Raw genomic sequence first — 13,933 nt, forward strand, 5'->3', positions numbered from 1 at the left:
TTGAAGGGTATTGAGTCTTTAATTTGGTTCTCTGATTGACTGTTATTGGCACATATGAATGCCTCTGATTTGTGTGTATTGATTTTGTAACCTGAGACTTTGCTGTATTCGTTAATCAATTCCAGGAGTCTCTTGGTTGAATCCTTGGGGTTTTCCAGATATAACATCATATCATCAGCAAAGAGTGAGAGTTTGATCTCTTCTTTCCCTATTTGGACTCCCTTGATTCTGCTCTCTTGCCTGATAGCTCTCTCAAGGACTTCCAATACTATGTTGAAAAATAATGCGGACAGTGGGCAGCATTGTCTGGTTCCAGTTCTAAGTGGGAATGCTTTCAATTTTTCCCCATTCAGTATGATGTTGGCTGTGGCTTTGTCATATATGGCTTGTATCATTTTTAGGTAGGTTCCATCTATGCCTATTTTGTTAAGCGTTCTTATCATATAAGGGTGTTGAATTTTGTCAAATGCTTTTTCTACATCTATTGAGAGGATCATATGGTTTTTATTTTTGCTTCTATTTATGTGATGAATTACATTTATAGATTTACGTATGTTGAACCACCCCTGCATCTCTGGGATGAAGCCCACTTGGTCATAATGGATTATTTTTTTGATAAGCGGTTGGATTCAATTTGCTAGGATTTTATTGAGAATTTTTGCATCTATATTCATAAGAGGAATTGGTCTGTAGTTCTCTTTTTTTGTTGCATCCTTTCCTGGTTTTTGACTACTAGCCTTGAATTGTCCTTTCTCCTTTCTTTCAAAGAACTGTGCTATTCTTAATCCTTGTACCCTCCCTCCTTTTGTTTATAGCCATCTTAGTAAATAATGTTAAAAGAAAAACTTTAGACAAATTAAATTTAACTGAATTTAATTAAGCTAAGAACATTCCACAAATAGGGCAGCCCTCAGAACCAGAATAATTCAGCGTGACTCCAGGGCCACCACGTGGTTGGGTAATATTTATGGACAGAAAAAGGAAAGTGGTGTACAGAAAACAGAAGTGAGGTATGGTGATCACTCTGTGTTTGCCTTATTTAAACATGGTTTGAATGGTTGACCTGAACAGTTGGCCATCTGTGATTGGCTGAAACTCTGTTATTGGTGTAAGAGTAGGTTACAGTTCACTATGTATGGAGAAACTTTAGGTGGAACTTAAAATATGTGAAAGGTAGCCTTAGGCTAGATTTAATTTAACAGTAGGATGAAAAGAAACACACATATAAAGCTCTACTACCAGGTATGAAACCTTAGGCAGTTACCTAACCTCTTTCTAAGCCTTGGTTTCCTCATCTGTATCTGTATCTACCTCATAGGATTGTCATTATTTACAAAGATTAAATAAGGTGATGCATTATTCAACTTAGAACAGTGTTTGGTCCATGCTAAGTATAAATGTTAATTATTATCATTACATGTTTAAATTCATTAACCTATAATAATAGGTTATTATATATATTATTAATATAATAAATATAGTAAATTCACTAACCTCTAATAATAGGAAATAATACATTTCCTTCAACTGGTAAACACTGAAGTATAATTCTATTATTATTATATAGTATTCTGTTATGATTATAATTCTCTTTTTAACAGTTGAAGAAAATATATTATTAATATATGTCTACAAATTTTGCCTCCTATGTATTTTGACTTAAACTATAGTTATTTATTTTGTATTTGTAATATATATTTGGTTCTCACTAATTTGTGAATTCCTAGAAGTAGAGAACCATTTCCTTTCTGGTTTAAAAAACATTGAATGGTTTTGTCATCTTTGTTCATTTTCTTGACTTTGTATAGTATCCTGCACAGAATAAGCATTCAATGAGTGTTTGTGGAATTGAATTATGTAAAAGCTCACCTTTTCTTATTTGTGAAAGTCTGTGGGTAGCTAATAATCTATTAAGTTGGTAACAAGAACTTCTACCTGTATAGCTCCACAAAAGAAAATCATCTGTAGTGTTTGTTTAGCTAGTATAATGGAAAGATGTTTTGACTTTGCTCCAGCAATTAGAGGTTTATGTGACCTCCAGATAAATGCTGTCTGACACATAATGAAGCATCTTAGAGAAGGAATTATAATAAAAAGCAAGTATTATAGATCCTATAATAATCTTCCTTTTTTCTTTTGGTTTGAGACTGACTGTAGTTCTCAACAAACAGTAAATGAAACAGATGTTTGTGTATGTAGTTTCATAACTTGCATTTGTTTTGATAGATAATGTCACTGACATTAATTGCTATGTACACATGAAAGTATGGCTAAAAAGGCCACTGTACAATGAGTTAGTATTTAAAAACCTTTCAGTTTTGGCTGAGGCTGTACCAGGTATGTCTAGTATGGATTGTATCTGATTCCGACTTCACCTAACCGAGCCCGATGAAATGTTTGAAAGTCCCCACTCCATTGCTAGTTTTAGCACAACGGTCCCTTCAGTCTGCTGTGACTTGCCACTGAATTCTGCATTGGTAGTCTCTTTGGAGGTCACATGGTGTCCAAAAAGCATTCTTCTGCCCACTCTCCTTATCACCATATCCTTGCACTCTTCCTGGGGAGCCAGGGAGGCCAGGGCAGTGTCTTCCTTTCCTTGTCTGTGTCCAGGGTACTAGAGGCAATGGGAGCAAGCCTGGCCTGGTTGTTGCTGGATGGCAGAATCTCAGAGGCAGGTGATCTCTCACTCCATTTTGTGTTAACCACGATTCATTCATTCATTTCCATCCTTGTCATTAATTAGCTATGTGATCTTGGGCAAAGCTTTCTTAGTGTCAGGTTACTCCATCGTAAACCAGGGCTAATACTGTCTCAGTGCCTGCACTGGGCAGGGCTGTTGTGCAGATCAGGTGACACAGTGCGTGTAGGACATGTAGTACCCCACTGGCACACAGTAAGAACACTGGAAATGATGCTCATGTTATAATTATCTGTCATTTATGACACTGATGAAATTATTAGGACTAGTGGCCTGTATCAGCCCTTCAGTTTAGACTAAATTCCTAATCTCATAAAGACTCTTCTTTTTGCTTCTCAAAGAGATATAAGTATGGTAAATTTGTTTTAATTCATACATCATTATCCAAGGAAGAAATTATGACAGCCATCTGTCTTAAACTGTTATTATGCTAACTAAGAAAAAACTGAAAAGGGAGAAATACAGGGTGAGAGACTTGAGTTACCAAATATTAAAATGGCTTTAAAAATAACATAACCCCAAATTATTTACAAGAAGATAGAGAGACCAGAGACACAAATAACCATATCAATACAATTGTAACTTACAGCAAGGGAACTGGGAAGAGATGCCCACAGCGGCTCTGGCAGGTGCACAAGCGAGCCCCAGCACGCCAGCACCCTGCTGCCTTCTTACGGTGAATTTAGTTGCATTTTCTTCGCTAGCGATGCCTCCGTAGGGCTTAGCACCATTTCCTGTGCACAGTGGACACTTGGCAGGGGATAGGTGATTTGACTGATCCTCTTTGGGCACCAATGACAGATATTGCTAATCAATCCATGGCCTCTTTTCTCATAGAGTTCAGATTCTGCCTCTGACCTCTTTCATACAGTTCTCTGGGCCACCTCTATGGTGGGAGACGTTATGCCATACTTCACCAGGAGGGACACTTGGCTTTGTTCAGTTCTCAGACGGTGACTTTTATATAGCAGTTGAAGTGCTGAGTTGTACTGCACTCTAGCACTTTATCAACTGGCTGTGTGGCCTTAGGAAAGTCATTTCAACATGACAATGAAGGGTCTAAACCCAGGAGACGATCAGGAACTATCAAGAGTCACCTACAGCCCTTGAGCATCTTTTGGTAGCAAATAATGTAAGCAGGCGTTTTATCAGGTGTGTGCCATGTCTCAGAAAAACCACAAAAATCTCTACACAGAAAACGGTAAAGGCTTTGAAGTGACAAGTCTTTTGCATGTGCAGCACCACACTTTTAATGTATTATGTAATTAGTTTAGATGATTAGTTCATTTAGCTTCATAAGCCAAATGATTATTCTTTTTAAGTAATTTGAATCATGTTTTCAATTTCGGTACAGAGCACATAGTGTTTTAAATAATTCTTCGTCTCTGATATGTAGCCATAGTTTTAATGCAAGGATTGAGTTTTCCTTGAGTTTTCTATTAAAGACATAGCACTACTCTTATTTTCCCCAGAGTTTTATTTTTCCCATTTTTGGCCGAGAAGACATTTGGAGGGAGTCCAGCATGTTTCCCTAGGTCTTTCCTGAAGAAGTTAGGTGATTAGACAAGGAAGGAAAAGTGGAGTTGCCAGTAGGGGGCTCACTATGAATGTGCTTGGGACAGGATCAGAAATGTCACCCCTCCTCCACTTAGCCTTTGTTTTCAATCCCTGCTGCTTTGAGCCTTTTTCTATAATGTCTGAGTCATTTGCAGGGGGTGGGTAAAGAGGGGGGGAGAAAAGAAATAAAGCAAGCACCAGCCTTTGAGCTCTAGAATAGCAAAGGCCCCATCTCCTGTGAGAGTTCACAGAGCACAGCCTAGTCCGAGTTCTCTTTTCCACACACAATTGCTTGTTCTTTTGTTCCTTGTGTCCTTGGCAAAGACTGAAAGAACTAAGCCTGTAATACTTGAGCCCTCCTGTGTCACTTAAGCAATAATAAGCCATTGTCTTCATTAAGCCACCCTTGTTTTAGCAAATAGAATCCAGATACTGGAGAGGGAACATTTTGAAGGGGGGCAGCGTTAGAGTAGAGACGCTTTACAAAATTCCCTAGAGAAACTGCTTTGTTTCCCCTGTTTTATTGCTCCTCACTGAGAAGATTCATATTCAAATGGGCTGAGGCTGTGAATAGTTGCTTGCACATTCTCATGCACCCAGGAAGGCTATGATTATGGCTAATTACAATGAAGAATGAGGCCCTAACAAGAGTGCTCAATCAGATTGCTGTTCACGCATGAAGTAACTCGGGCTGGCCAATGGAGGTGTGATTTTGGTAATTATAAACAATGTGGCTATTTGAAAAATGCTTAGTAAATCTGTTCAAGACAAAATAAGGTCTAATTAATCACTTTAGGCCCTGAATTCTCCAGATGATCCATTTGCTCTGTTTTAAAAAAAAAAAAATTATAAGGTCTCTTTAATAAACTAGATCTAAGGTGTAAAGAATGTTGTTGCCCACACTTTCATGTGTTGGAGGGGGAGGAATGCAACTGTGTCACCTGTTCCAGAGGCTTCTTTTTCTGCCAATCATTTTGTAACCTGCTTTTAATGCAACTTGACAGAAGGTTTTTAAAAATAAATGTGTACATATCCTTTTTGTCATCTGACAGGAAAATGGTTTATGAAAAGTTACTATAGAACATTAACTATGAATTTAGTAACCACATTGATATCATCATTGTGCCGACATGGGTTAACTCTTGAATGTTCTGTGAGTTTGTTTGGCCCTGGAGTAAAGACTATTACAGGCGAGAAGCAGTAATATCTTTTCCTTACTCATTACAGGTTCATGACTAAGACCGCTATAACAAAAGACAGATAAATAAGGAAAAAACATAACAGATGTATTTAGTGTAAGTTTTATGGGGCATGGGAGCCTTCAGAAATTAAGGCCCAAAGAAATGGGGGGATCTGTGTATCGTTATGGACAATCGTGCAGAAGCATGATTGGAGGACAGAAAAACCTGCTTCTGCAGTTTTCTCAATTTCCTTCAGCTTAAAATACTCGGTATGCCACGGTGCCATATTTTGGAGTATTGTTTTCTGAGCCCAACAATATTTTACCTTAAATAATTGGAGGCCTCCATGAAGGCAAACTTATGATGTAGGGACTTAAGCCTACATCATTTTTTTTTTTCCAAAAAATGCTTGAACTCATGATGTCTTGAGCTTGTCTCTTTTTCTGTTTGCCATTTTGTACTTTTGTTCCTCACCTAAAAATAGATTAATAAAATGGCCAGAGTTACTGCAAGAAATGTATGGTGATAAAGAAATCTAATTAAAGGTTTTAAATGCATCAGTCATCAATTTCTTTTAAATGTCTAATAGAATGAACTCTGCCCAACTATTTGAGGAGTTACATTACTTTTGCCTTATATGGTTTCTATATATGAACTAACAGGAACTACCTTTTTCTAATTGAGTTATCATGGCTAGAAATTAAATTCAGCACACATTTGACCTAAGGAATGTCAGGGCTCAGAACATACTACCCCAAAATATGGCATCTTGGAGGTCACTCTCTGACCATCTCACTTCCTCCTTTCTTTCACCTCCTTTTCTCTCCCAAGGTGGGTCATAGAAACATTCTGGTTTCCTAAAGCATTCTCTTCCCCAGAGCAAGCTGGAAAACCTAGAAAGGTCACTTCCTCCTCTGAAGACCCTCGTGTGAAAGGTGTCCTGCCCTATGCAGAGAGGCCAGGAAGAATCTGAACAGACAGGACTTGCTGAGTTCCCCTGGTTTATTATCATTAGATCATACTCCCTTTTTGTACAATCACGTTTCTATATGACTGTCTATATGACTGTCTGTTCTTCATTGACCTAAGCATAAGAATGCAGTTTTCCCTGGGTCTTTGGGTCTTCATTTCTAAAGGCACCTTCTTGTGTCACATAAAACTTTGGTTAAATAAATGTGTTATTCTTTTCTCTTGTTTATCTGTCTTTTGTTACAGGAGTCTCAGCTGTGACCCTCGCGGTGGGAGAGGAAAAGATATTATTTTTTTCTCCCCTACAGGTGCAATGGATTTTATTAATACAGCCTTGACTGCTATTCTTTCTAAATGATAGGTTCTACAGGAAAAAAGGGAAGAAACAAGACAGACCAAAAAAAAAAATTATGTAGATATTTTATTGTAATTAATTTACAGCATACATCATCTATAAAAGGAAGCTAATACAAAAGTTATTAGCTTCCTCTGAAGGATAACTGAAGAAAACATTCTTGTAGCAGAGGAAGAAATAATTCTATACTTACATATCTATATATCTCTATATTTCATTTCCCTAAAATCTGATAACATAATTAAAAGGCTTTTAATTATGTATAAAATAAATTTTTTACATAATGTAGACAGACAAAATAACAAACTGCACAAGAAAAAATGAGTTTTAGAGTCTTGTTTTAATTCTTTAAAAAAATGTACTCCATAGTACAACTTGCCGACTTGATTACCTAATAGCAACATAAAATTGAGTCCCATTTACCATATTAAATTATCATTGCTTTTATGTAGCAAATGATTTGAAGTCTTTGATCTATAAAGTATGTAGTTAAAAATCATTGTGGCTATTATCTTATCTACCAAGAATATAGATTTTTCTAAGATTTGAAAGTACAAAGCATTTGCCTTAGTAAGTTGAGATTTAATATTTAATGGTTTATTTCAAATTCCTGATTGACTAGTCAATATACTGTTGCAAATTTTTTTAATTTTAATCAAGAGATATAAATTTGACACGCTTTGATGTATGTCATAGAAAAAAAAGCCATGATTATGTTCTTTAAACAAGTTATGGAGAGTCTGAGTTGGTAATTATTCTGTTCTTATACTGGTGCTGCCTTTGAAAAATTTACATTTTGAGTATAAGAGAAGATGGTTAAAAAATCTGATGAATTGTTTGGGAGAATGAGTAAGGTGCATTTTTTCCCTGATTAAAATTGAACCTGTTACTTTCTTTTTTGCTCACCAAACACATCGGTACAGATGCAGACAAGGTGAGGCCGCTTCCTGTAAATCAGTCTTCAGTGCCTACCAGGGAGGAAAACAAAGGGCAGGGAGGCAAGTTTGCAAAAATAAAATTTATGGCCTTCACAGCTGGAAGCAAAGAATCTTTAAAAATATAACTTCATATGCATCCAAAGCATTTTGCAATTAAATCAATTCAAAGTGAAGAATCTGAGAGGGTTACTAGAATTTCTTGGTAACTGTTTAATAAAGTAAATGTTTTGTTGATCTGATATCTTATTCAATTGCCTAATATATATTCCCCAGTTTTCACTCATAGGTGAGCCTTAGAAAAAGTTAATAAAGATGGTTTTAAGATTGCCAATTTTCTAAGAATGTGAATACAATAAAATGTAAATAATCAAAATATTATTTTATCTTAGATTTAGGATCTATTAGGATAGCAATAATATGTGCATATATATAGCACCTTGTATATTCCCCCAAATGTTTATTATTTCCTTTAATTTCTAAAATTCACATGAAACTGCAAGAAAAGTAAGGCGGGTATTCTTAGCCACCTATCAAAGAGAGAGCAACCAAGGCTTTGAGTGAAGGGATTAACCTAAGGAGCACCAAGAAGTGAGAGGAGCTTTACCCAAAACCCACATCCTGCTCTCCCACCACACTGTCTTTCATTACAAACACTAGTTTTCATCACATTGCAGATATACAGAGGTACTGGCACAAAGTTTTGGGTAGTTAAGTTTTGGATAAATCTGCCTATACTGAATCTTGTAAAAGCATGCTAATCACAACTGTTGGTGAAATCACTTTAGATTTCTGTTGTGAAACCCTATAACTTTCCATTTACATTGATGTTCATAAATTATGACCTGTACCGCTAACAAGCTGCAGCGAGGAGTCGGCAAGAGACCGGTGTTTCTACATCAAGAAGGATCTTTGAGTTTAGGCAACAAACCCCAACTCTGCCTGCCTTGAGCACACATTGGCTGGAAAGAGGCTGGGGCACCCAGTGGACTGAGGAGGGCGGTGCAAGTGTTTGGAAGGTGTTTCAAGGCTTGGAAGGCAGGATTCAGGCAGCCCCAGAGGGTCTCGTGAATGAGCTCCATGTTTACCCTTTGAACCACCTTGCATGAGATTCAGAGTTACAGGCGAGAAGGAGAGAGATGGGCAAAGCTTCGGCCACGTCTTTATATCGGGAAGCGAGAGGACAGTGCTGGCTGAAGGAGCCTCGTAGGACCCCCTTTGTCCTCTGTGTGTGTTGGCGGGGGAGGGACAAAAGGAAACACCTTTGTGTACTCCCTCAATACTTCACACAACAGGGGAAAGGAGATTTCCAGAAAGGCGATGGGAATGCTTTGAGGAAGGGGCAATTTATGCATTCCCCTGCAGTATCGACTGCAACTGTTGCAAGTCCCCTACAGCATCTACTTTGCAACTGAAGCAGAATTTCTATTTAAGTTTCCATGTGAAGATGGCCAAGGGACCATCTTTATAAACTAGGAATATTTACAGATTCCAGACTCAAAGAGCAAGGATCCAAGACTAGTATAAAAAGTCATTCCATGTAAATGGATAAGTTTGGTCATCTGCTTTAATGCACATTTCTCAATCCTCACCCATGAAACGAAATTGTAAAACCTAGAGTGAGACATAGACAAAGCGTGTGCGAGGTCGGAGGGAGCCACTTCCAGCTAGTGCCGTCTCATCCCAGGCCTGGAAACATTTCTCTCCCACCCCTGGAGCAGACTATGTTCTACCCTTCCCTGCTGGGCCTGCAGAGCGTTGGGACCTGTCTCATCTCAAAGGCAGACTCCACTGAGGCCTCTGGGCCCTTTTGCCTGACTTAGGCTTATGTTGAAAATTAATTTGGAACCGTTTACTCTTGATACTTTCAGAAGGTCAGTGATCAACAGGAAATTCAGGGCCCATGGTGTCCTGTTTACCCCAAGCCCATGTCATAAGTAAAAACAGGCTTAAACTGATCAGGAAAATACTCAGTGTGGTGGAAAGAGGCTGGGCTGGGAATTCCTCCCCACGGTTTCCACACGAGCTATATCACCCCAAGGAAGGCACAGCACCCATGAGGCCCTGAAGACAGGCCGTGGGCTTCAGCCATCTGTGTACACTGTGGCCTAGCATTGTGCCTGCTGAGTGTGGGATGTGCCCAACTAATGTTTTTTGAGTGAATAACCAAATAACTGCATGAATAAACATTACTTATCTGGGCCTCAGTTTCCCCCATTTGTACAATTAGAGACTTGGGCTAGATAATTTTTGAGTCCCTATAGCACAAGGATCTATTTATAACATACTCAACATTGTTGAACTTCGAAGAGAATGCAAGCCTTAGGTTGGCACTGATATATTTTAAAACACCTTATTACCGTTTGTAAAGACTTTTGAGAATATATGGGCAAATGTGTCTATTTTTCTTCTCTAAAAAGTAAAATATACTTGTGTCCTTTATAACCAAACAACAACAACAATAAAATCCACAAAACACAGAAAGGATTGAGCTACAGGCTGGATACTTGTTGAGAAATGAGTTAAGCCAAGTTTAAACTTGAAGCTGCATTTGTGCAATAAGCAAAAACTTAACATTTATAGAATATCTATGCTGAGGCAGGCTATTTTCATATGTGTTACTCTATAAAATCCTTAAAAATGCTGCGTGTTATGTATTATTATTTAATAAATAAGAAAACGTAGGCTCAGAGCGATTACTTAATTTGTCCAAGGTCATGCAGATAATAAATGGATAAAACCAAGATCCGAATGTAGGCCTGAATAAATCATTTGTGCTTTTATACCTGCCTACTTAATGTTACTAGATTGTTTCATTTCAAAGACTTCTACTTTTTCTTTCATTTCTGTTTACATGTTTTTTGCTGTACATAACCCTTATTTTGAGGCCTTCCATTACTTTTTCTCCTCTTCTTGACTGTGCAATTCTTTCCTCTCTGATTTGTCCTTTGAGACATCTGTCGTCCCCGTCGAGCCAAGGTCTTTCCCTCCTCGCAGTGTCTCAGGAGGATAGAGGAGTCCTCTGCCTATTGGGTCGCAAGGACAACCCCCTTCTTTCTAAATCTCTCCTGCAAATAATTATCTTTTTTAGCTTTGTCTTTCTCTCCCTCTAAATGGTGTAGTGTGTTTGCTGTTGACATTTTATTAAGTCATTTACACATGCTATTTGAATAAAAAAAATTATAGCTAAAAATTTCTGACTGCCAATTATCCATATTTTGCTGCTCGATTTCCATTATGAAATCATAGTTTGACATGAAAGATATTCCAAAAAGAAACCATTTTATTATAGCAACAGAGTAAAGCTTAAAAAATAAAAAGAAACTCTAGGGTAAACAAATACATATTTATTCATTCCATACCTGTTTCTTGATGACCTACTATGTATCAGGCCTTATTCCAGGTGCTAATTCCCAGCACCCAGCATCCTGATGATCCTAGGAGTTTAAGGACAGACAAATATAAAATGAGACAGATAGACAGGGATGTTCTTTCTACCTGCGTATCTGTCTATTTATCTATCTACCTTCGTAAGAAAAAAGACTCAAGAAAAAAAATCTCAAAATCCTTTCTTTTGTTCTAGTCTTTGCTTTAAATTTTAAATCAGCTCTCAGTGCTCTATATGTTTTAGAAAGCTTTATTTTCACCCAAAGAAACTTTAAGTCCCTACAAATGTTGATTTTTAACTCCAAGAACACTTTAGTTGATTAGAAAATCATTTCTGGCAAAGACTTTATTGCAGAGAGAAGGAGACTTGTATCCCTCCCTTCCTACTCCTGCATCTTTATTGAGTACTCACCGCATATACTAGACATTCATTGTAGGCAAGTTTCATGTATTATATTATTATATTCCTGCAACTCATCTATGAAGTATGTGCTATTATGTTTTATTTCATTTCATGTCCAAATAGTAATTTTTTAACCAAAAAAACCAGTAGAAATGGCTTTAGACTTGCATAGTAATTGTTAAGAGAATGATCTATGGCTGTTCTGAGTTTGCATACCCCGAGTGAATCTTTTACCAATTACAAAATATTAACTGAACATTTGTGAACATGTGCAATATACTCCCCCTAGGACAGTATAAAACCCCAAGAAACCTAGGAAAATGGCCAAATTCTTGCTCTGGACTGTGGCTCTCAATAATAATTGACATACACTGGTTATTTAAGACCTTGCAGCTGCTCCACTCTGAATACTATTTGAGATATAAAATTGTGGGGTATGCATGCAATCTGCCTTGGCTCCCACAAAATTAAGAAGCTTTGTTAAGGTACATGAGTAGATTGAGAAAATGATATATTTCTGCTGAATATGCTAGTTTTGTTCTGTTACCTACTGTTTCACCATATGATTATAGGGATACAGCATCTTAATATAATTAAACCTCATCATAAAATAATCTGGGTGCTTCACATTGAAATAGGATTCTTTTTAAAGTGTATACATCTAGTTTCAACTATATTGATCCATTTAAAACTTCCTAAAGAAGATTTCAAAAACCTTAGACTGTAGCTGTCCAGATCTGTAATTCTACTAAACCCTGTTATATGATTCTGAAAAAGTTTAAGCATAGTATATATGATTTAAATTTTTTTAAAGTTTATTTTAGATATCTTGAAGACTCAGAACTCCTTAAATTTATTTCACAAAAGGCTTGTCTTCTCCAGAATAAATTTAACTTGCCTCATACAATTAGTATTAAGAAAGGCTCAAATTAACTGCAACATAGCTAAACAGAACCTTTAATTAACTAGATTTTTTTCTTTTTGCTCTACTTTCAGAGCTTGAAATCACTAGAAAATAAACAAGATGGCAAAGATTTGTTTTAAAAATCAGACTTCAGTGTTTGTGCTGGGGTCAGTGAATAGCTAGAAAGATTTTCATATTAAATACCTATAAAGTTATAATTCATTTAAAGTAATGAATTGGAGATACCAACATTTTCTGACACATGAAAGAAATATTAAATATGTTATTTTCTAAGTTGAAAAAGTGAGCTAGTAGAAGTTGAGAGTATTTTCAGCAATGCAGGATTGAAGCAGAATTGTTTTCTGAATTATCGTTCTGAAAACCAACAAATTAAATTAACCGAAACTCATTTTTACCAGAGCATTCTAATTAATCAAATGGATTAACAAATGGATGGATGAGAGATGAAAAATACTTGTGGGAGAAAAACAGAGGTAATACTTTTGGTGAGAAAAACTGCTCATTTAAAATAATTGCCATGAAAGCTGCACATTTATTGAATGCAGCAAATGGAGTCCTGTCCTTCCAATGTTTACCATCTAATCTCCCCTAAACTCTGTATTTCCTACCCTTTTCCAGAAATCTTCTAAAAATAACTCTTGCCTTGAGAGCTTTCTAACCAACTCCACTCTCCTCCAATTGCTTTTTATTATAACGTGTTTGAGTAAATAACTGTATAAACTCTGACAACATTTTTCTGCAAGGTACTATCCTTACTAACAGAAACCTTACGAGCACATAGACCTGGCACTTTTGTTGTAACTTACAATTCCGGCACCTCCGAATTTGACCCTCCAGATATTTCAGCATTCCAATTTTTTTCAAAAGGATCTTAACAAACACATACAAAATAAAATCTCTAAACCAGAATGCTGATTTCTCAGTCAGCTATTTCATTTGCTTACTTTCCTACTTCCAAAAATAATTTGAGGGAACTAAAAAGACACAGTTACAATAAGAGACTGAATAGAAAAGGGGAGGGGCAGAGAAAATTTCTGTCAGAGAAATCATGCTAAGAAAGACAATTTGCAACTAAACCAAAAGATACTAGTGATATTCCGGGCAGGACAGGGAAAACAGGAAACTTGCCAAGTTCCATTGTTCATCGTTGATTAAAGGAAGTAAGTCAGTGCATCAGGAAAACCAAACATTTTCTCTCGACTGACCTTCAAGAGGTGTTTCCTCTGTGGTCTTTGTCTTAGGGTTTGTCCTATGGTAGGCACTGATAAATATTTGTTGGATGGTCAATAATGAATATGAAGTGTTGCGTAGCTGATAACCAGGGCCTGTCGGGTAAGACTGGAAGGTAGGTCCCAACTCCTTGTCCTCTTTCCACTGGGAAGGGACCTTAGTGGGTGGGTCGGTACCATACACCCAGTGGCACTTGAGAAGTGTCACCTGAATGCTCCCAAGTGTTAGGTCCAGAGCTGAGAGGGAGACACATGAAGCAGGTGTGGCAAAATGCTGTTTATTTTGAGCATCTG

At 37.1% G+C, this 13,933-nt stretch overlaps 1 protein-coding gene across 2 annotated transcripts in view; it reads left to right on the top strand.

The window, feature by feature from the left end:
• The window catches only part of PACRG (parkin coregulated), a 473,831-nt gene that overhangs the window by 99,273 nt on the left and 360,625 nt on the right, over nt 1-13,933 (top strand). The window lies entirely within an intron of this gene.

This window comes from Eulemur rufifrons, chromosome 15 (assembly GCF_041146395.1).
Source record: "Eulemur rufifrons isolate Redbay chromosome 15, OSU_ERuf_1, whole genome shotgun sequence".
NCBI lineage: Eukaryota > Metazoa > Chordata > Mammalia > Primates > Lemuridae > Eulemur > Eulemur rufifrons.